The 21,408-nt window shown below is 39.7% G+C and overlaps 1 protein-coding gene across 6 annotated transcripts in view; it reads right to left on the bottom strand.

Moving 5' to 3' along the window:
• The window catches only part of IPCEF1 (interaction protein for cytohesin exchange factors 1), a 219,643-nt gene that overhangs the window by 162,624 nt on the left and 35,611 nt on the right, over positions 1-21,408 (bottom strand). The window contains exon 3 of one of the 6 annotated variants that reach the window (XM_020986647.2): positions 14,104-14,204. The exons of the other annotated variants lie outside the window; for them this stretch is intronic. The gene's annotated coding sequence lies outside the window, so the exon portion shown is untranslated. The remainder of the gene's footprint in view (positions 1-14,103; positions 14,205-21,408) is intronic. 6 annotated transcript variants of the gene reach the window in all.

Genomic DNA, 21,408 nt, shown 5'->3' with positions numbered 1-21,408 from the left:
TGACTCCGGGGCTGGTGCTCTATCTATCCACTGTGCCACCTAGCTGCCCTAAACAACAAGCATTTGGTAAGTATCTACTATGTGCCAGGCACTTTGCTAAGTGCTAGGAATACAAGCACAAAGAATGAAATAACCCTTACTCACCATAAGTGTATATTCTAATATAGGATACAACAAGTACATATAAAAATATATATACCAGGGGTATCAAACTCAAATAGAAATGGGTCCCTATGGCCACATATTACTTAGAAAACTACAAATTAACATTACCTATGTTGTACTGTATTTTTACTTATTTTGTCAAACATTTCCCAATTTCATTTATTCTGGTTCAGCCCCACTCAGTTTTGGGGGCTTCATGCCACCACAGAAGTTCCATATCTAGGTTATACAGCATGTAAAGTTAAAAAATATAACTACATCCAAGGTAGTTAGGGAGGGAACACACTAACATTTGGGCTTCATGCAGAAGATTGCTTTTGAGTGGCATCTTAAAGGAAGAGAAGGAATCTATAAATTAGAGGTAAGAAGGTGCTAGCATGGGAGCTGGCCAGTGCAAAAGCACAGAGATGGAATGTCTTGTGTGAGAAGCACAGATCTGGATAGACCGTAGAATGCAAGGGTGGGTGGCGGGGTGAGAGAGACTAATGACCAATGAGGCTAGAAGGATTGGTAGGGAGGCGTCAGGTTGTTAGGACTTTAAAAGTGAAACAGAGGAATTTTTATTGTGTCTAAGAGTTGATAGGAAACCCACTGGTGTTCATTGAGTAGGAGGATCACATGGTTTGGCACTTGAGAGAGATTACTTTGGCAGCAGAGTGCAGAACAGACTGCAATAGGGAGGGATTTGAGACAGGGAGATCAATTTCGGGGCTGCTACAATAACCTATACAAGAGGTGATAAGAACCTGAACTAAAACAGCAGCGGTGCGAGTGGAAACGAGGGGTCGGGGACCCAAGGGATGTTGTGAAGAACCTAGGGCCTGGGGGTCTTTATTCTATCGGATGTTCGTTGTGTAGATGATACTTTGTTGTTGTTGTCGTTGCTGCTGATCAGTCATGTCAGTTGTGTCCAACTCTTCGTGACCACATGGGTTTTCTTGGCAAAGATACTGGAATGGTTTGCCGTTTCCTTCTCTAGTTCATTTTACAGATGAGGAAACTGAGGCAAATAAAGTTAAGTGACTTGCCCAGGGTCACACAGCTAGCAAGTGTCTGGGGCCATATTTGAATTCAGGAAGATGAATCTTCCCGACTCAAGGCCCAGCACTCTATCCATCATACCACCTAGCTGTCTTCCTCTTGGTGAAGTAAGGTGTGTTAAGGTAGTACTGTGGGATGTTGCTGTAAAAGAACAGGTTTCCAACAGATCGGATACATTGTGGAACAAATCGAAAAGGGAAAGGAGCTATAATGCTGCCAGCTATTACCTGGGTCAGTGCATTGATCCACTGCTTGGTGAGCTACGCCCAAGAGGTCAATAGCATCAACTGCCAGGAGAACCCAGGCCCCTGTGGGAAATGAAGAACAGCAAAAGGGGAGCAGCAAGTTCTAGGAGGTAGAGCCAGTGCAGTAGCGAGCCACAGAGCAAATTAAATCGATTGCACACATATAAAAGACAAAAGGTCGAAATTTTGCTATTAACAGAACTCAAGAAATGAACTAGTCCTTTGTGTGTGCCATTCCTAAAGCAGGGGCTTTCTAAACCTTTTTTTTTGGGGGGGTCACAGACCCTCTTAGCAATCTGGTGAAGCCTATATACCCCTTCTTGGATGAATATTTTTAAATTAATAAAATCGAACCATATCATTATAAATAAAACCAATGATGCTGAAATGTAGTTATTAAAAAAAATTTATACAACTTCACAGACCTTAGCTTAAGAACTTCTGCTATAGAGCTATGATTGGATCTGTGCATGAACAAAGTTGAAACGATTTATTTCAATCAATCAATAAACATTTATTGAATACCTACTATGGCCAGGCACTGTGCTAAGCACTGGGGATACAAAAAGAGGTAAAAGACAGTCCCTTGCCCTCAAGGAGCTTAGAATCTAATGGGGGAAACAACATGCAAACAAATACATACATACATACATACATACATATACATATACATATATATATAGTTTGCAATGTTTGCATGTTGTATGTGTGTGTGTGTGTATATTATATATATATGTGTATATATATATATTTATATATATATATGTATATATATATATATATATATATATATATATATAATATATATATCTCAAAGTTATATACAGGATAAATAAATAATTAAGAAAGGAAAGGTACTAGAGCTAAGAGGGTTTGGGCAAGCATTCCTGTAGAAGATGAGATTTTAGTTGGGACTTAAAGGAAGCAGGCAGGTCAGCAGGTATAAAGAAGGAGGGAGACCATTCTAGGCAATGGCCAGAGCTGAGAGAGTGTCTTGCTCATGGAAAGGCCGACAGGCCAGTGTCCCGGGATTGAAGAGTACATGTCAGGGAGCAAGGTGCAAAAAGACTGGAAATATAGGAGGGAGTTAGGTTATGAAGGGCCTTGAATGCCAAACAGGGCATTTTATATTTTATACTAGAGGCACTAGGGAGCCATTGAGTGGTGAGGGTGAGGAGAGAGTGACGTCATGGGACATTGTGCTTTAGGAAAATCATTTTATTTTATTTTATTTTTGCTAGGCAATGGGGGTTAAGTGACTTGACCAGGGTCGCACAGCTAATAAGTGTTATGTGTCTGAGGCCGGATTTGAACTCAGGTCCTCCTGAATCCAGGGCCAGTGCTCTATCTACTGCGCCACCTAGCTGCCCCTAGGAAAATCATTTTAGTAGTCTAATGGAAACTGGACTGGAGTGGGGAAAGACTTGAAGAAAGCTGAGCTACCAGCAGGCTATTAATAGTCTAGGTGTAAGGTGATGACAGCCTATACTAGAGTGATGACAATATCTAAGGAGAGAAAGCGGTATATTCAAGAGATGTTGCACAAGTGAAATTGACAGGCCTTGGCAACAGATTGGATAGGAGCTTGGGATAACTCCTAGGCTGAGAGCCTGAGGGACCTGGGAAGATGGTGTTGTTCTCTACAATAAGAAGGAAGGTAGGAAGGGGGAGGATTTAGGGGGGGAAAAATAATGAGCTCCACTTTGGACATGTCGAGTTTAAGACATCCACTGGACATTTAATTTTAGAAAGCCATTGAAGATGTGAGATTGGAGGTCAGCAATTAAAAATTTGTCCAATGAAAATTCATTAAGCACTCCATTTCCATAGCACTGTGTTAGTTGTTAAAAATACGAAGATAAAAATAAAAGTCCTCTCCCTGCCCTCTGGGAGCTTATAGTCTACCAAGGGATATAACATTCAAAGGAAAGAGTATATGTAAATCACCTATTCAGATATCAGATATTATTATTAATTTGTACACTATTGTTCTCCATTTACTTTATTTTGCTTTGGTTTTGCCATGAGGAATAATGTGTGCTCATATAAATGGAAGTGTAAATTACAGATCATTCAAGGCATACCTAGCCAGCATTCAAGACTTGGAATGCCCTTTGAGAATCATTAATGAATGAACATGTAATTTGAAGAGCGACATAGCATTAATAACTAGTATTAAAAGACATATGTGCCTGCCCCACATACCAGGAATAAAGTTGAGAAAATGAAGTTTTAACTTCCTTTAAACTTGGAGACATGACAGAAACAAACTAGGAATAATCCTAATCTCTTATATTACAAGGCAGAAATCAGTGATAAGTTGCTGAGCAAGAAAATGGCATGGTAGACAAGGCCAGGTAGCAGACTCTACGGGAATAGTTCCTTTAAAGGAATGTGCCATCAGGGAAGGGTCTATCATCTTTTCCCCTTCCCTTTACTCTCTTCTCCTGAGTTCTCATTATCTCCACCCTAGCTCCATGGTTTCCCATTGGAATTGGAATATGGAGCTGAAGCATTCCTATCTCAATCATCAAACCAGGCCACCAGGGAAGCATCAGTCTTCAACATACAGAATGGAGATCCAGATGTGAAAAAAATCCCTGTAAATGAAGTAAATTGGGGGTTTTGAAAGGGATTTTTACTAGGAAAGAAATGAAGAAATCGTAAAAAGAGAAATCTGTGAGTTTACAAGGAATATATATTTCTCATTGAAACTTTAAGAAATAGCCAAAGGATAGCTTGGTTGTCTCAATGTTTAGGGTTATATACCTTTTAGCTCCTTTCCCTGCCTTCCTTTGATTTTCAGCTCAATCAATAAATATTTATCTGGAACCTACTATGTGCCAGGCACTATGTTAAGCACTGGGGATATAAAAAGAGCCAAAAGATGATCCTTGCCCTCAAGAAGCTTACAATCTGGGAAGCTAAGATGGCAGAGCAAAAGCAGTGACTTGCTTGAGCTCTCCCCAAAAATCTTCCAAATACCTGTAAAAAATGGCTCTAAACAAATTCTAAAGCAGCAGAACCCACAAAAAGACAGAGTGAGCCAAATTTCCAGCCCAAGACAACCTGGATGGTTGATCGGAAAAGTATATCGTGCTGGGCTGGTAGAAGAGCGCTGCTCGACGTAGGCGCACAGGGAAAGACCAGGCTTCAGTGAACTTGGAGCAGGCCCCAGAGGACTGAATCTTGGATGGCTGTGCCGGTTTCCAGACTTCTCAATCCATGAACGCCAAAGACAACTTAGAAGGTCAGTGGGAAAAGTCTGTTTCTCAGTGCTGAGAGAGAGCAAGGTGGTCTCAACTCCATTCCGGGAGCACAGCCTGGGGTGGGGGCTACCTCCTGAGCTTCCAGCCCACAGACTGAGGGGGAATCCAGTGGCCGATCAGAGGGAGATTGCAGGGATCTCTTTGCCAGTGCTGAGGCAGGAATCTCTTCCTTTGCATCTGGGTCACAGTTCTGTGTGGCAATACTGGGGTGAGAAGGATCTCAGGCATGGTGGAGCTTGTAGTGGCTGTGAAGAGAAAGCCCTCCTCACAGTTCCAGGACAGAAAGGAGTGTTTGTGGTCATTAACAGATCAAAGGACAGGCCAGGAAAAGAGTAAACACCTCGCCCTTTATCATACCACCTTGGAAGAACTGAAAATTTACAGGTCCCTACAAGTATCTCTGAAAACAGCTGCACAAACCCTTGAAGCTTGGGACAGTACACTCCCCACATTGGAAGCAGACACTTACCCTAACAAAGAGTTTAAAACTCAAGTAATTGGCTGGGATCATGAGCAAGCAGCACAAAAAGAGTCAGACTGTATTATCTTACTTTGGTGACAAAGATCAAAACATACAACCAGAAGAAGACAACAAAGTCAAAGCTCCTATATCCAAAGCCTCCAATAAAAATATGAATCAGTCCCAGGCCTTGGAAGAGCTCAAAAGGGATTTTGAGAAGCAAGTAAGAGAAGTAGAGGAAAAACTGGGAAAAGAAATGAGAGTGATGCAAGAAAATCATGAAAAACAAGTCAACAGCTTGCTAAAGGAGACCCAAAAAAATACTGAAGAAAATAACACCTTAAAAAATAGCCTAACCCAAATGGCAAAAGAGGTCCAAAAAGCCAATGAGGAGAAGAATGCCCTAAAAAGAAAAATTGGCCAAATGGAAAAGGAAGTCCAAAAGATTACTGAAGAAAATACTTCCTTAAAAATTAGAATAGAGCAATTGGAAGCTAGTGACTTTATGAGAAATCAAGACACTGTAAAACAAATCCAAAAGAATAAAAAAAAAAGACAATGTGAAATATGTAATTGGAAAAACAACTGACCTGGAAAATAGATCCAGGAGAGAGAATTTAAAAATTATTGGACTATCTGAAAGCCATGATCAAAAAAAGAGCCTAGACATCATCTTTCAAGAAATTATCAGAGGAAAAATAGAAATAGAAATTGAAAGAATCCACAGATCTCCTCCTGAAAGAGATCCCCAAAGGAAAACTCCTAGGAATATTGTAGCCAAATTCCAGAGTTCCCAGGTCAAGGAGAAAATATTACAAGCTGCCAGAAAGAAACAATTCAAGTACTGTGGAAACACAATCAGGATAACACAAGATTTAGCAGCTTCTACATTAAAGGACCACAGGGCATGGAATATAATATTCCAGAGGGCAAAGGAGATAGGATTACAACCAAGAATCACCTACCCAGCAAAACTGAGTATAATCCTTCAGGGGAAAAAATGGTCATTCAGTGAAATAGAGGACTTTCAAGCATTCTTGATGAAAAGACCAGAGCTGAATAGAAAATTTGACTTTCAAATACAAGACTCAAGTGGAACATGAAGAGGTAAACAGGAAAGAGAAATCATAAGAGACTTATTAAGGTTGAACTGTTTACATTCCTGCATGGAAAGATGATATTTATAACTCATGAGACCTTTGTCAGTATTAGGGTAGTTGGAGGGGAAAATTATATGTATGTAGTAGATAGATAGATAGATAGATAGATAGATAGATAGATAGATAGATAGATAGATAGAAGAAGACAGAGGACAGGGTGAGTTGAAGATTAAGGGGTCATATCTGGAGAATAAAATTAAGGGAGAGAGGATTATACTAGGAGAAGAAGAAAGGGAGAGGTAGAATGGGGTAAATTATCTCACAAAAAAAACAAAAAGAAAAGGCTCTTACAGTGGAGGGGAAACGGGGGAAGGTGAGAGGGAATGAGTGAATCTTATTCTCATAGGATTTGGCTTAAGGAGGGAATAACACACACATTCAATTGGGTATGGAAATCTGTCTTACCCTACAGGAAAATAGGGGAGAAGGGGACAAGAGAGCAGGGGGATGATAGAGAGAGAGGGCAGATTGGGAAAGGGGTAATCAGAAGCAAATACTTCTGAGGAGGGACAGGGTCAAAAGAAAGAATAGAATAAATGGGAGGGGGATAGGATTAAGGGAAATAGAGTTAGTTTTTCACAACATGTCTACTATGGAAGTGTTTTGCATAACTGCACATGTATAACCTATATTGAGTTGCTTGCCTTTTCAATGAGGGTGGGTGGGGAGGGAGGAAGGAGAAAATTTGGAACCCAAAGTTTTAAAAACACATGTTTAAAAAAAATGTTTTCACATGCAACTGGGAAATAAGAAATACAGGAAATGGGGTACAGAAGTCTATCCTGCCCTACAGGAAAATAGAAGGGGAAGGGGATAAGAGAAGTGGGGGGAGAGATAGAAGAGAGGGCAGACTAAGGGAAGGGGTATTCAGAATGCATGCCATCTTGGGGTGGGGGAGGGGCAAGATGGGGTGAAAACTTGGAACTCAAAATCTTGTGGAAGTAAATGTTGAAAACTAAAAATAAATAACTTTATAAAAAATTTTTAGAAAAAGAAGCTTACAATCTAATGGGGGAGAGAACATTCAGACATATCCAAAACAAGCTATATACAAGATAAATGGGAAATAATTAAAAGAGAGAAGACACTGGAATGAAGAGGGCTTGAGTAAGGCTTCCTGTAGAAGACGGAATTTTAGTTGGTACTTAAAAGAAGCCACAGAGGTCAGTAATTGGACTAGAGGAGGGATAGTGTTCCGGACATGTGGGATGGTAAAAATATATATATAGATATATCTATATCTATATCTATATCTATATATATATCCTCAGCTGAGAGATGGAGCTTCTTGTTCTTAAAACAGCCAGGAAACCAGTTATCCCTGGATTGTAGAGTATGTGTTAGAGAGTAAGATGTAAGAAGACTGGAAAGATGGGAAGAGACTATAAATATTTGTTACAAGGGGTTGATTTTTTATTTTTTTTCCAATGGGGAGGAGTAAATTTAGGAAGGAGAGAGAGAAAATTTAATATAAAAATAAATAAAATGAAGGGGCTAGACAGGATGATTGCTAAAGCCCTTTCTTCTAGTTCAAGAAAAAATCCTATAAGACCATTTATGATCCTACAGTGGTGCCTTAGCTGCCTATATAACTAAAAGATTAATACATTCAAGACTCAAAACACATAACTGAACAAATCATTCATATACAAGGTTTTGTGCTCGGATTGGTATATACCAAGTGTCCGGATTACACTTGAGAAAAGTCTATTAAAATTCCCTTCAATCCTTCCCACCCAAGCTTGCTGCTATTTATAAACCTCGCTGAGCCTTTTCATTTGGCTGTACTTATCTGGACACATAAGCCATGCATGGTAAATTTCAAACCTATCATTTGTGGCTTCCTGCCTCCAAGATTGCTTTGGAGTGGTTCTCATGTGACCATTTCTCTAGTTAAATATTTACACACATACAGGGTACACAGGCAAGAACTCAAGATATTTCTCATGTTTTAACAGCATCTGCATGTGTTTTTCATCATGACGACACGTCAAAAACATTTGCCTACTAAGCACTTTTTAAAGGTATTTAACTAAAACGTCATTTCCTCCCTACACATTAGGTATCACAGAGAAAAAATAGAAGTGAAGTTGGCCTCTTCCCATGGCCTTTCTCTTCCCTTTCCTCCCCCCTGCCTCAGAAATCTCTCTTCCCCTCAGTCATCCTTCCCCAGACTTCAGCATGGGTCATTTCTTGTGCATTGATTCATTTTTTTAATCAGTGTTTGAAAAGTTCATAATTAAAGTGAGACACCAAGGGAAGAGGAAAAAAAAATCCTAGTTAAATAAAAAAGCCTCCAAGAACAACAACTGACTTCTGGTATGCAACTCCAAGATTACTGTGATTATGTCTGAGCAAAGTCCGTTCTGATAGAAAAGTGCCTGAACTCTGTCTCATGACTCTGTGGACAAGCTCAGGAATGACCTGGTCCTGTGAAAGGCAAAAGAATTCTTGGCTCACAGGCAATAATCATTCTTAGTACCCTCAGATTTTGAAGCCAGGCACAAACATTCACTTTAATCCTCTCAACTTCCTGTTTAAAGAGGCCAACCATATTTTAAACAAGCACATTATTTACCGAGAGATGATAAAACATGCTACAGTCATTTGACACTTTCTTTCCTTAACCACTATTTTAAAAACTGAACTGAACCTGTCAGATTTTCAGTCTGTTACTTTGGGAATCATTTTGGAAATCTAGTTTCTCATTTCTCATCACATTTTGCTCTTCCCTTGCCTGCCCCCCTCACACTCCTTCATAATAAGGGAGAGGAAAGGAAATAGTCAACAATGAACAAGTAAGGTAGCTTGACTACATTTTAAATTCAATAAAGAAAAGATCATGCAAGTAATAGTTGGGGATAGAGACCTGACCTATAATTTCATTGATAAAAGGACTACACCGTAAGGCAGCTCCCTATTCATGCAGATTAGTTCCTTCTCTGAAACTTGGCATCTTAGAGTGTTGCCTAGAACACTGAGTGACTTACTTACGGTCACTCAATTAGTACGTGTCAGCAGCAAAGCTTGAACCCAAATGGCTTCAAGGGTCACTATATAACAATGTCTCTCAAATAATAGTTATTTTAAACTTGGCTCTGACCATTTTTCTTTGGCTGTCCTTCATGCCTGGAATGTTCTCCACCTTTGCTCTGACTACTGACCTCCCTGGCTTCCTTTAAGTCCCAACTAAAAGTCTCACCTTCTACAGGAAGCATTTCCAAACCCCTCTTAATTTCAGTGTCTTTCCTTTGTTAATTATTTCCTATTTATCTTGTATATGGTTTGCTTTGAATAGATTTGTTTGCGTGTTGCCTCCTCCATTAGACTGGTAAGCTCCTTGGGGGCAGGACTGTCTTTTGCCTCTTTCTGTATCCCCAGCACTTAGCACAGTGCCTGGCACTTAGCACATACTTAATAAATGTTTATTGAATTGAACTGAATTGAATGTAGAACCTAGGTTTTTCTTCTCTTTGTTATTTATATTTTGGCCATTCATTTAATTACAGAAATTCACAGCATCTCTACAAAAATAATTCAGGGAAAGAACCATCACCATTCTTGTTAAAAGTGAAGAAATTGATTTTTGCAAGGTGATTAAATTATAAATCAACTAATCAATAAGAAATTGTTAAATACCCACCATAATCTAGCAATGTAGCCTGTCTGAAGCTCACAACTCTGTAACCACTGGCAAGTCACTTAACCCCCTTGAGCCTCAGTTTCTCTTATCTGTAAAAATGAAAGGATTGGATTGGATTCCCTTCTCAGGTCTTTCCAGCTCTACATCTATAATCCACTGAAATTCATATCTGAATGAAGCACTAAATAATGGTGCCCTCCTTGTACTTTATATGGTGGTATTCACCATGGACTGCCCTTGTAACCTCCTTCTTCCTCTTGCTCAGTGGAAAGACTAGTTGCTTCCTTTCTGGTATCTACATACATCAGTTTCTAACACTATTGCACTGAGCATAATGGACTCTTAAAAGAGGCTTTTAAAATATGGAACAGAGAGTAGGTGGTAAAGAATGGAAAATCAAGGTAAGCAGAGCAGTACCAGAAGAATCTGACCACATCCAATACTACCACAGGAGGAAATGACAGAACACTTGACTCTATTTTTTACAGTGGTTTTAAGGCAGTTTTTTTTTTCATTTTTTTTTAGCATCAAAGAGCAAGTGTCAGGCGTATTGTGTCTCATAACCTTTGTTTATCGGGTTCTTCATCTCTTGATTTGTTTTCTTTCTTTCTCACTCTTGTTCACCACCTTCAACAAGGATGGGGTGTCTAGGTTCCCATTTCTAATTCCTTTCTACTTGAATTTCCCTGCTTAGAGCTTTTACATGCAGAGAGTGACAAGGGGCTTTACTCAAAGTATACTCCTTACTTTAATATTTCCAAGATCTGTTCTTTCATTGGTCCAGAATTTCCTACACTGAAAGATCAGTGACTCTTCTTGTCCTTACAAGGCCATCTTCATGAGAAGCTGAAAAAAAATTGATCTCTTGGTATTCAATCTAGTCATGAGACTCCTCAAATTAATTGAGGCTAATCTGGGTGGAGGAATCTGCAGCCTCAAGGCCTCATGTGGCCCTCTAGGTCCTCAAGTGAAGGACTGACTCCAGATTTCACAAGATTTGTTCCGTGAAGTTTGGATTCAGTCGGAGGGCTGCACTTGAGGACCTAGAAGGCCACAAGTTCCCAACCCCTGGGCTAGTCCCAGATGATGGAGACCCCTGCTAACCCATTCTTGAAGCCTACCAGAGCTTACAAATGGCCAGCCGCGCTTGGGTAATAGAGTAGTACTTCAGTGAAGGAAGATGTGATTCACTGTTGAGTATCACTTGTGAGAAAGAATGCTTATTTCCTTCTAAATGTCTTCATTGAAGATGCCCTCAATTAATATATAGATAACTCATTAAAATTGTATATATGAGAGAACAGGCATATAGTTCAGTAATTATTAGTGGTCTTTTGCCCACCTTTTTCAGTGTTGATAAGGTCTGGGATTTTTCTCCACACTTTTGGTATCTTCCCTTCCTTTAGATACATTGTTAATTGGTCCCTCAGTGCTCTCACAATTGTTTCACCTTCAGTGCAAATTGCTTACACATATATTTAACCTAACCTTATTGATTTTCCTGTCCTTGTTCTTTTCTTGTTTCAACGTCATTTCTACCTCCTCTCTAAGCACCTCAAGGACTATGTTAGGCTCCAAAAGGTGCTTCTTCCACTTTCTTGATGGAAAAAAAACCACCTTTTTGAAATGGTTCTTACAAAACTTTTCCATTTTTCTTGCATTTGTAGCTCTTCGGTTTTCATCCTTGAAAGCCCTTGGGATTGACTCTGCTTCATTGGATATCTTGCCAAACTTTCTTTAAAATGGCTTTACCATTCATTATTCCTAAGTGCTTTATGAGTTGATTCTGCTCATTTCACAATGACCTATCAAGTTTTTTTGTAAGATGTTAAAGATGAGCTTATATTCTAACTCACTGTTGTCTTTGGAAACCATTTCTTACTGAAAAGTAAGGTCAATAACAAATTTTTTCTTTTCTGCTAAAATGTAATAAATTTAATTTTTTACATTATTTGGTGTTAAATTATTGTTTAAGTGTTCATTTTACCCTAAATAAGTCCAGAAAGTTAGTCTAGAGCTTAGCTGCTAAGGGTTTTAAATAAAAAATTTACCCTAGAAGCAATAAGGAACTACTAAGAGCTGTTGAGCTGGGCAGTGAGTAACAGTGACATAGACCTAGGCTTTGAAACAATGATGTTGGCAGCAGTATAGGAGATAGATTGGAATGGGGGAAGACTTGAGACAAGGAAACCAACAGATGAAGTGATAAGGGTCTATACCAGGGTGGCAATTGTGTGCGTAGAGAGAAGGTGATATATACAAAAATAAATGCAGTAGGGTGAAACAAGACTTGGCAACAGATTGGATACATAGGTGAGTGTGAATAAGTGTGAAAATGACACTGAGCTTCTGTGACTGTGACAATGGTGGTGAGCTTGTCATTAATAAAGAAGCTGGGAAGAGGGAGGATGTAGGAAGAAATATTGATTTTGACATGCCCAATAGGCAGTTGGTGATGTGAGCCTGAAGGTCAAATCTGGATAAATAGATCTGAGAAGCATCTGTAAGAAAATTTTAAGTGAATCCATAGGAACTGGTGAGTTCTCCAAGCAAAGTAGTATAGAGGGAAAAGAGAAATGGGTAAATGGCACATCTTTGGGAGACACACATGGTTAGTGGGCAGGACCTGGAGGAAGATTCAGCAAAAGAGGATGAAGATGGTCGGTCAAGTATGAGGAGACCCAGGAGAGAATAGGGTGAACAAAATCTAAAGAAAAGAAAGTATCCAGAAAAACAGGATAATCGACAGTGTCAAAGGCAACAGAGGGGCCAAGAGGGTGAAAATTGATAAAAGGCCATTCAATTTGACAGTTCAAAAATCAGTAGCTTTGGAAAGAGCAGTTTGAGTTGAATGATGAGGTTAGAAGCCAGAATGAAGAGGTTTAGAAGATAGAAGTGGAGGCACCAATAATAGCTTTCTCAAGGAATTTAGCCACACACACACACACACACACACACACACACACACACACACACACACACACACTGAGAGAGAGAGAGAGAGAGAGAGAGAGTGTAGAGATATAGGAAAATAACTTTTAGGGATGATTGGATCAAGTGTGGGTTTCCTGAAGTTCATGTGTCGGTGATAGAGAACTGATCTGGGTATAAAAAGTTACCATATTTATCAACTCTTCAAAACCTCATAGCAACAAAAGGATTAAGCTTGACCTCAAAGCTTAAGCCTGAGATGCCGCGGGAAACCACAGTCTGCTTTTCATCCATGCCAGAGATCAACAGCTTCTACAGCCTTTGCAGGTCACTCAAAGAACTAAGCAGTGCCGTGAGCGACACCAGCAGGTCTAAAAGGTGGGCAGAATGAGGAAGCCTAGGCTAATATAAGCTCTCAGGATCCAGGTGTACATAAAAACAGAGAAGCCATGAAGCCTAGATTAAACATTGACTTTTCTTTAGTGTTGGATCCATTTCGTTAATTGATAACTTTTTATCTGATTCTGCCCTTTACCACCTCTGTGCATTTGCACTTCTTGTTTGTTATGCCTGGAACTGGATTTTCTCCACGTGAGAATCTGTTGAAATTCTTCCCTTCCTTAAGGGCCCAGCTCAGGAGCCACCTCCTCCAAAAAGACTTCTGAAATTACCCCAGCTAGACATGAATATTCAGGCACCTCTTCCAGATCTCAATCTTGCAATGATAACATTCTATATTGTAAGTATTTGTGAACGTTTATGCAGGATCTTACTGCAGCTAGGTGGTGCGGTAGATAGAGCACTGGGTCAGAATCAAGAAGATTTACCTTTGTGAGTTCAAATATGGCCTCAGACACTTACTAGCTCTGTGACTCTGGGCAAGTCACTTAACCCTGTTTGCCTCAGTTTCCTTGTAGATAAAATGAGCTAAAGGAGGAAATGGCAAACAACTCCAGCATCTTTGCCAAGAAAACCCTAAATGGGGTCACAAAGAGTCAGATATGTCTAAAAAACGACTGAACAACAATATAAGATCTTAGATCTAGAGCTGAAATGGACCTCAAAGGCCATCTAATTTAATCCCCTCATTCTACAGACAAGGAAATAGACTGGAAGAGGTTAAGTAACTTTGTGATGGTCATATTTCTAGTAAGCGTGCTATTTTAAGTATCAAAGGTAGGATACAAACCCAAGTCTTTAGAATCCAGAGTCAGTGTTCTTTCTATGGTACCAAGCTGTCTCTTGATGTTTTATTTCTCTCCAGGTCCGTAAGGTTTTTCAGACTGGTGACTGTGTCACAAAGTAAGATATGTGAATGAATGAAAAGCATTTATTAAGTATTTACTATGAGACAATCACTGTATCAACTACTAAGGACATAAAAATAAAATTTAAGACAAGTCCTACCATCCCCCCCTCTTCATTGCCCTCATTTACCCACCCATCACCACTCAGAAAAGTCTCAAAGACATGACCTGGGAAGTCAAAGAATGGGTGAGAGGACAATAGAAGAACCAATGAGCATGTCCTTTCCAGAGACAATGGTAGCATTGATTTAATTCTTCTAGCTTAAAAAAAATTATTCATCTGCTTTTTAGTCCTTTTTTTGTTTCCTCCCATGGCATACCTTGTGGTTAAACACTAGCCATATGTATGGATGAATATATTTCAATTCAAGAAATATTTACAAAGGGGGCGGAGCCAATATGGCAGAGTGAAAGCAGTGACTTTCTTGAGCTCTCCCCTAAACCCCTCCAAATACTCATAAAAAATGGCTCTAAACAAATTCTGAAGCAGCAGAACCCACAAAAAGACAGAGTGAAACAAATTTCCAGCCCAAGACAACCTGGATGATCAATCAGAATGGTGTATGGTGCCGGGGTGGTAGAGGAGCGCAGCACGGAGTGGGCGTGCAGGCCTCAGCAAATATGGAGCAGGCCTCAGAGGAGTGAATTGGTGGGGGCAGCTGTGGAGGTTTCCAGACTCCTCAATCCACTAATGCCAAAGACAACTTAGACGGTCAGTGGGAAAAGTCTGTTTCTGTCGGTGCTCAGAGAGGAAGGCAGGGTTTCAGCTGCATTCCCCAAGAGCATGGCCGTTGGGGGGGCAGCTGCTTCCCGAGCTTCCCACAGACTTAGGGGGAATCCAGTGGCTGATCAGAGAGGGATTGCAGGGATCTCTTTGCCAGTGCTGAGACAGGAATCTCTTGCTTTGCCTATGTGTGGGTCTGGGTCACAGTTCTGGGCTGCGATGCTGGGTGAGGAGGAGCTGGCTGTGGTGGAGCTTGTAGTGGCTGTAGAGGAACCCCTCCTCACAGTTACAGGACAGAAAGGAATACTTGTGGTCACAGGCCAGGAAAGGAGTAAACACCTCGCCCCTTATCATACCACCTTGGAAGAATTGAAAATTTACAGGTCCCTACAAGTATCTCTGAAAACAGCTGCACAAACCCCTGAAGCTTGGGACTGGAAGCAGACTCTTACCTTAACAAAGAGTTTAAAACTCAAGTAATTGTCTGGGATCATGAGCAAGCAGCACAAAAAGAGTCAGACTATATTATCTTACTTTGGTGAAAAAGAAGATCAAAATATACAACCAGAAGAAGACAACAAATCAAAGCTCCTACATCCAAAGCCTCCAAGAAAAATATGAATCAGTCCCAGGCCTTGGAAGAGCTCAAAAGGGATTTTGAGAAGCAAGTAAGGGAAGTAGAGGAAAAACTGGAAGAGAAATGAAGTGATGCAAGAAAATCATGAAAAACAAGTCAACAGCTTGCTAAAGGAGACCCAAAAAAATACTGAAGAAAATAACACCTTAAAAAACAGCCTAACCCAAATGGCAAAAGAGGTCCAAAAAGCCAATGAGGAGAAAATGCCCTAAAAAGAAAAATTGGCCAAATGGAAAAGGAAGTCCAAAAGATTACTGAAGAAAATACTTCCTTAAAAATTAGAATAGAGCAATTGGAAGCTAGTGACTTTATGAGAAATCAAGACACTGTAAAACAAATCCAAAAGAATGAAAAATTAGAAAACAATGTGAAATATCTCATTGGAAAAACAACTGACCTGGAAAATAGATCCAGGAGAGAGAATTTAAAAATTATTGGACTATCTGAAAGCCATGATCAAAAAAAGAGCCTAGACATCATCTTTCAAGAAATTATCAAGGAAAACTGCCCTGATATAGTAGAACCAGAGGGCAAAATAGAAATTGAAAGAATCCACAGATCTCCTCCTGAAAGAGATCCCCAAAGGAAAACTCCTAGGAATATTGTAGCCAAATTCCAGAGTTCCCAGGTCAAGGAGAAAATATTACAAGCTGCCAGAAGGAAACAATTCAAGTACTGTGGAAACACAATCAGGATAACACAAGATTTAGCAGCTTCTACATTAAAGGACCGCAGGGCATGGAATATAATATTCTGGAGGGCAAAGGAGATAGGATTACAACCAAGAATCACCTACCCAGCAAAACTGAGTATAATCCTTCAGGGGAAAAAATGGTCATTCAGTGAAATAGAGGACTTTCAAGCATTCCTGATGAAAAGACCAGAGCTAAACAGAAAATTTGACTTTCAAATACAGGACTCCAGTGGAACATGAAGAGGTAAACAGGAAAGAGAAATCATAAGAGACTTATTAAGATTGAACTGTTTACATTCCTGCATGGAAAGATGATATTTGTAACTCATGAACTTTGTCAGTATTAGGGTAGTTGAAGGAAAAAAATTATATGTATGTATATATAGATAGATAGATAGATAGATAGAGGCACAGGGTGAGTTGAAGATTAAGGGGTCATATCTGGAGAATAAAATTAAGGGATGAGAGAGGATGATACTCGAGAAGAAAGGGAGAGGTAGAATGGGGTAAATTATCTCACAAAAAAAAACAGAAAAGAAAAGTCTCTCACAGTGGAGGGAAACAGGGGAAGGTGAGAGGGAATGAGGAATCTTATTCTCATAGGATTTGGCTTAAGGAGAGAATAACATACACATTCAATTGGGCATGGAAATCTGTCTTACCCTACAGGAAAATAGGGGGAGAAGGGGACAAGAGAGCAGGGGATGATAGAGAGGAGGGCAGATTGGGAAAGAGGGTAATCAGAAGCAAATACTTCTGAGGAGGGACAGGGTCAAAAGAAAGAATAGAATAAATGGGAGGGCAGGATAGGATTAAGGGAAATAGAGTTAGTTTTTCACAACATGTCTACTAAGGAAGTGTTTTGCATAACTGCACATGTACAACCTATATTGAGTTGCTTGCCTTTTCAATGAGGTGGGGAGGAGGAAGGAGAAAATTTGAACTCAAAGTTTTAAAACACATGTTTTAAAAAAAATGTTTTCACATGCAACTGGGAAATAACAAATACAGGAAATGGAGGTACAGAAGTCTATCCTGCTCTACAGGAAAATAGAAGGGGAAGGGGATAAGAGAAGGGAGGGGGGAGAGATAGAAGAGAAGGCAGACCAGGGGAAGGGGTATTCAGAATGCATGCCATCTTGGGGTGGGGGGAGGGGTGAGAAATTTTGAACTCAAAAACTTGCAGAAGTGAATATTGAAAACTAAAAATAAATAAATTTATATTAAAAAAAGAAATATGTACAAAGTGCCAATTATGTCCAATTCAATTCCACAAACATTTATTAGGTATATATTTTGTGCAAAGTATTGTGTTAGATACTAGGGATACAAAGATAGAAAATGACATACTCCCTGCCTTCAGGAACCTTTCAATCTAATAAAGTGGCTACAGCATGTTGGAGGATGTAGGAAGAGAAAAGCAGAGGTTTAAATAAAGTGCTCTGGGAAAATATGGAAAGATAGAGATCATTTTCAGTTAAGGGAAATACCTCTTTTTATGCTCACAACAATACTATGAGATAGGTACTATTATTGACCTCATTTTACAGATAAGAAAACTGAGCAACTTCCCCCAGCTCACATAGTTAATAAGTGGTCAAGTCAGGCTATGAACCCAAGTCTTCCCAACTCCAAGTCCAGCACTCTAGCCACTGCCCAGTGGGAGACATGAAATTGAAAAAATATATATTCAATCACCAACCTCAAAGAGCTTAAGGTCTTAAAGAGTGATAAGATGTGCGCACAAATAACTGTTAAAAAGAAAAAAGGTCAAATGTCATCATTGCAAAGGAGAAGTGTGACATTCATGTCTAGCTGCAATGAACCCTTTACTTGTTTCTTTGACGCCATCTCCTCTGGCCTCTTCCAGCAACTAGCTCCTTAAATTGTCCTTGAACTCTCTACAATTTTCAACCTTTTTTTTTTTACCCAATGGTGACTTCCCTGCTGCATTTTAACATGCCTGGCTCAGCATTATTCTTTGAAAACCTTTATTTGACTCTGCTAGTCCCTCAAGTTATCAACCTACATCTATACTCTATTTCATAACCAAACTGCTAGAAAAAAACTAGCCTCATTGCCTCCCCTTTCTAATCCTTCATTCACTTCTCAACTTCCTCAGTCCAGCTTCCATTCCCACTGCTTGACTGCAATGACTCTCTCTCTCCAGGATCAGAGATGATCTCTTTATTGCTGAATCCAACTGATTCTCAGTCCTCAGGTTTCTTAAGCTCTCTGCAGACATTGATACTATTGGTAACCCTCTCCTTCTGCATAATCTCGCCTGCCTAGACTTTTCATAACACAGTTCTTTCACAGTTCTCTTTCTATGTTCCCTACCAGGTGTTTTAGATCATCATCCAATCCCATAACAGCCACTGGGTTGGGCAGTGGCTAGAGCGCTAGACTTGGAGTTGGGAAGACTTGAACGACCAAACTTCCTATGCGACCCTAGTAAAGTCACTTCACCTCTGTTGTCCTCAGTTTTCTCATCTATCAAACAAGGTGAATAATAGTAGCTACTTCACAGGATTGTTGTGAGGATAAAAAGAGATTAATATATGGAAAGTACTTTGTAAATTGTAAAGTACTACGTATGTACTTGCTGTTATTATTATCATCCTATTCCCTGTATATAAGTGGATCTTGAGACCTTCTCTTCTTCACTCTCTTAGTGATCTCTTCAACTCTCAAGGATTCAATTATCATTGCTATAAAAATGACTCCCAAATTAACATATCTAGTCTTCGTCTCCACCCTGAGTTCCACTTCCACATTTCCAGTCGCTCACTTGGCATGTCAATGGATATTCCATTGATGTCTCAACCTTAATATGTCCAAAACAAAACTCATTCTCTTATTCCTTCTTCTAAATACCCTGTTTATGTGGAGAGTATCATTATACTCCCTATCACTCCAAGTTCAGAAACTAGGCACCATCCTTCCCTTTTCACTGTCACTCACTTACCACCTGCTCCACCCAATCCAATGTAATGCCAAGTTTTGTTGCTTCAACTTCCTTAGCATCAATTATATCATCTACTTCTCTCTATTTACACCACAACTGCCCTAGTCCAGGCCTTTACCTCCAGGCCTTTTGCAATGCTGTTAGACTTGCCTTCCTGCATCTCCCCTCTACAGACCATTTTCTACATAGATGCCAAATTGTTATCCCTAAATACAGACCTAACTATGTTTCTCTCTGCTCAAAAAGATTCAGGAGCTCCCCCTTGCCTCTGGGCTAAAATAAAAACTACTCTGTTTGGCATTTAAAGCCTTTTACAAACTGGCTCAGGCTTTGCCTCTATGTTCCAGTCAAATTTGCCTTTTTGCTGTTGCCTGTGTATACTACTCCATCTTTGGTCTCTCTATAGAGAGGTTTTCATCCATGCCTGAAATGCTCTTCCTCCTCACCTCTTTCTCTTGCAACTCTTGGCTCTTTTCAACTCTAAGCTCAAGTGTCAGATATGTCAAGGGACCTTTTCCCTACTCCCACAGCTTGGTGTTCTCCTCCCTCCCCCTACATCTTGGCTTATATTTTATTTTGTATATATCTTGCATTCACTTATCTCTAAACATGATATACTTCTTCTCCCCCCCCCAGTTAAACATAAGCTCCCTGAGGGTAAAGTCTGACTCACTTGTATATTTGTGTTCCCAATGCATAGCAGAATGTCTAGCTCATAATAAGCACTGAAAAATTGCTTGAATGTACATGAGCTCCACCTTAAAGGAAGAGAAAGATTTTAATAAGCAGAGATGTGAATGGAGTCTAGTATAAGCATAGAGGATAACAAATACGAATACATGGAGGTGGAAGAAGAGAGAATTAGATCAGTGAAGAGAATATGAATATTTTCTTCATAAAATCACTCTCAAATTGCAAGTATTTTACCTCATTTGGATTGACAAGTGGATAAATGCATTCTTGTTGACCAAACCAACTTCTTTGAAGAGCAACATATCATCTCAAAGCTATTACAAAGTATAACTCAAATTTGTCATGCACCTTCAAAGATAAGCACCTTCACAAAGTCCACATTTCACTGGAGCTGGCCAATGACAAAGTCACCTTGTCAACAAAAGGCCTTGCTGATCCCCTTTGCTCTTCTGGATCATTTCCCATTCTGTAGAAGTATGTAGAGCAAAGGTGAAAAACATGCAGTACATTCATTTAGGATAATCCATGTCTAGAGAGGCTCTGGGAACCCAAACCAACAGCTAGAAGATCAGTGAAGCCTAAGATGACTTCAAAAACCAGACAAAAATAACTCTATTTCTGTTTAGAGCCCTAATCTTCTGTCCAACTAAATCAACACACATCTCCCCTTCCTACATTGTAAACCTCAAATACTCAATGCATTAAGGGGAGAAAAGAGAAAGGAATTGTTATATTCCCTTTTATTTCCAATCAAACTGGCCAACAGATTTTTTAAATACTTTCATTTATCAATTTCTCTTTTTCCTGTTGTTTGCTTTAGATAAGACACAGAACAAGAAACATTTATTTTGGCACAGCCCAAAAGCTCCCTAATCCATAGGATCCATATTGCAAACAGGGAAAAGATGATGGAAACCTAAGAACATAACCTCTTAACACTTGAAACACTGTATCAAGCCATCTCTGTGGAGCCACAAAGTCAATATGAGTTAGAGAAGTCATGGCAAGGGGCCATCAGCTACTCCAAGACACCAATTATTTAATGTCTCTTTAATATTGCTTCCCAGATCTCCTACATGCCTATGGGTCACTGATTTAGGAAATTGTTTTCCACTTTCACGTGCAAATTTGTAACGGGCAGACTTGCTTTCTGAAATGCTACATTATGAAATGTTTCCTTGTTTCTTACAATAGCAATGGAGGTGATAATATAATAAGTACTAAGAGCCAAAATTAGAAATATTTTCACCTAAGGTAAGCACAGTTGAGTTTGGGGGCAAAAGACAGTCCAACCACAGGTACAGTCGTGCTGGGAGAGGCCAGTCTGATACTTACATCCTTGCTCCCATCAGGGATGAAAGAGAAGGTAGGAGAGAGAGGTGCCGTGGCAATGTGATCATGGGAGTGGCAGCTATACTATAATTCCAATGTCCTGAAGATGATGCTGAGAATAAGTATGTCTCATCTGATG

This window comes from Phascolarctos cinereus, unplaced genomic scaffold (assembly GCF_003287225.1).
Source record: "Phascolarctos cinereus isolate Bilbo 61053 unplaced genomic scaffold, phaCin_HiC Scaffold_5;HRSCAF=322, whole genome shotgun sequence".
NCBI classification, from domain to species: domain Eukaryota; kingdom Metazoa; phylum Chordata; class Mammalia; order Diprotodontia; family Phascolarctidae; genus Phascolarctos; species Phascolarctos cinereus.
This window is presented reverse-complemented; position numbering and strand designations above follow the sequence as displayed.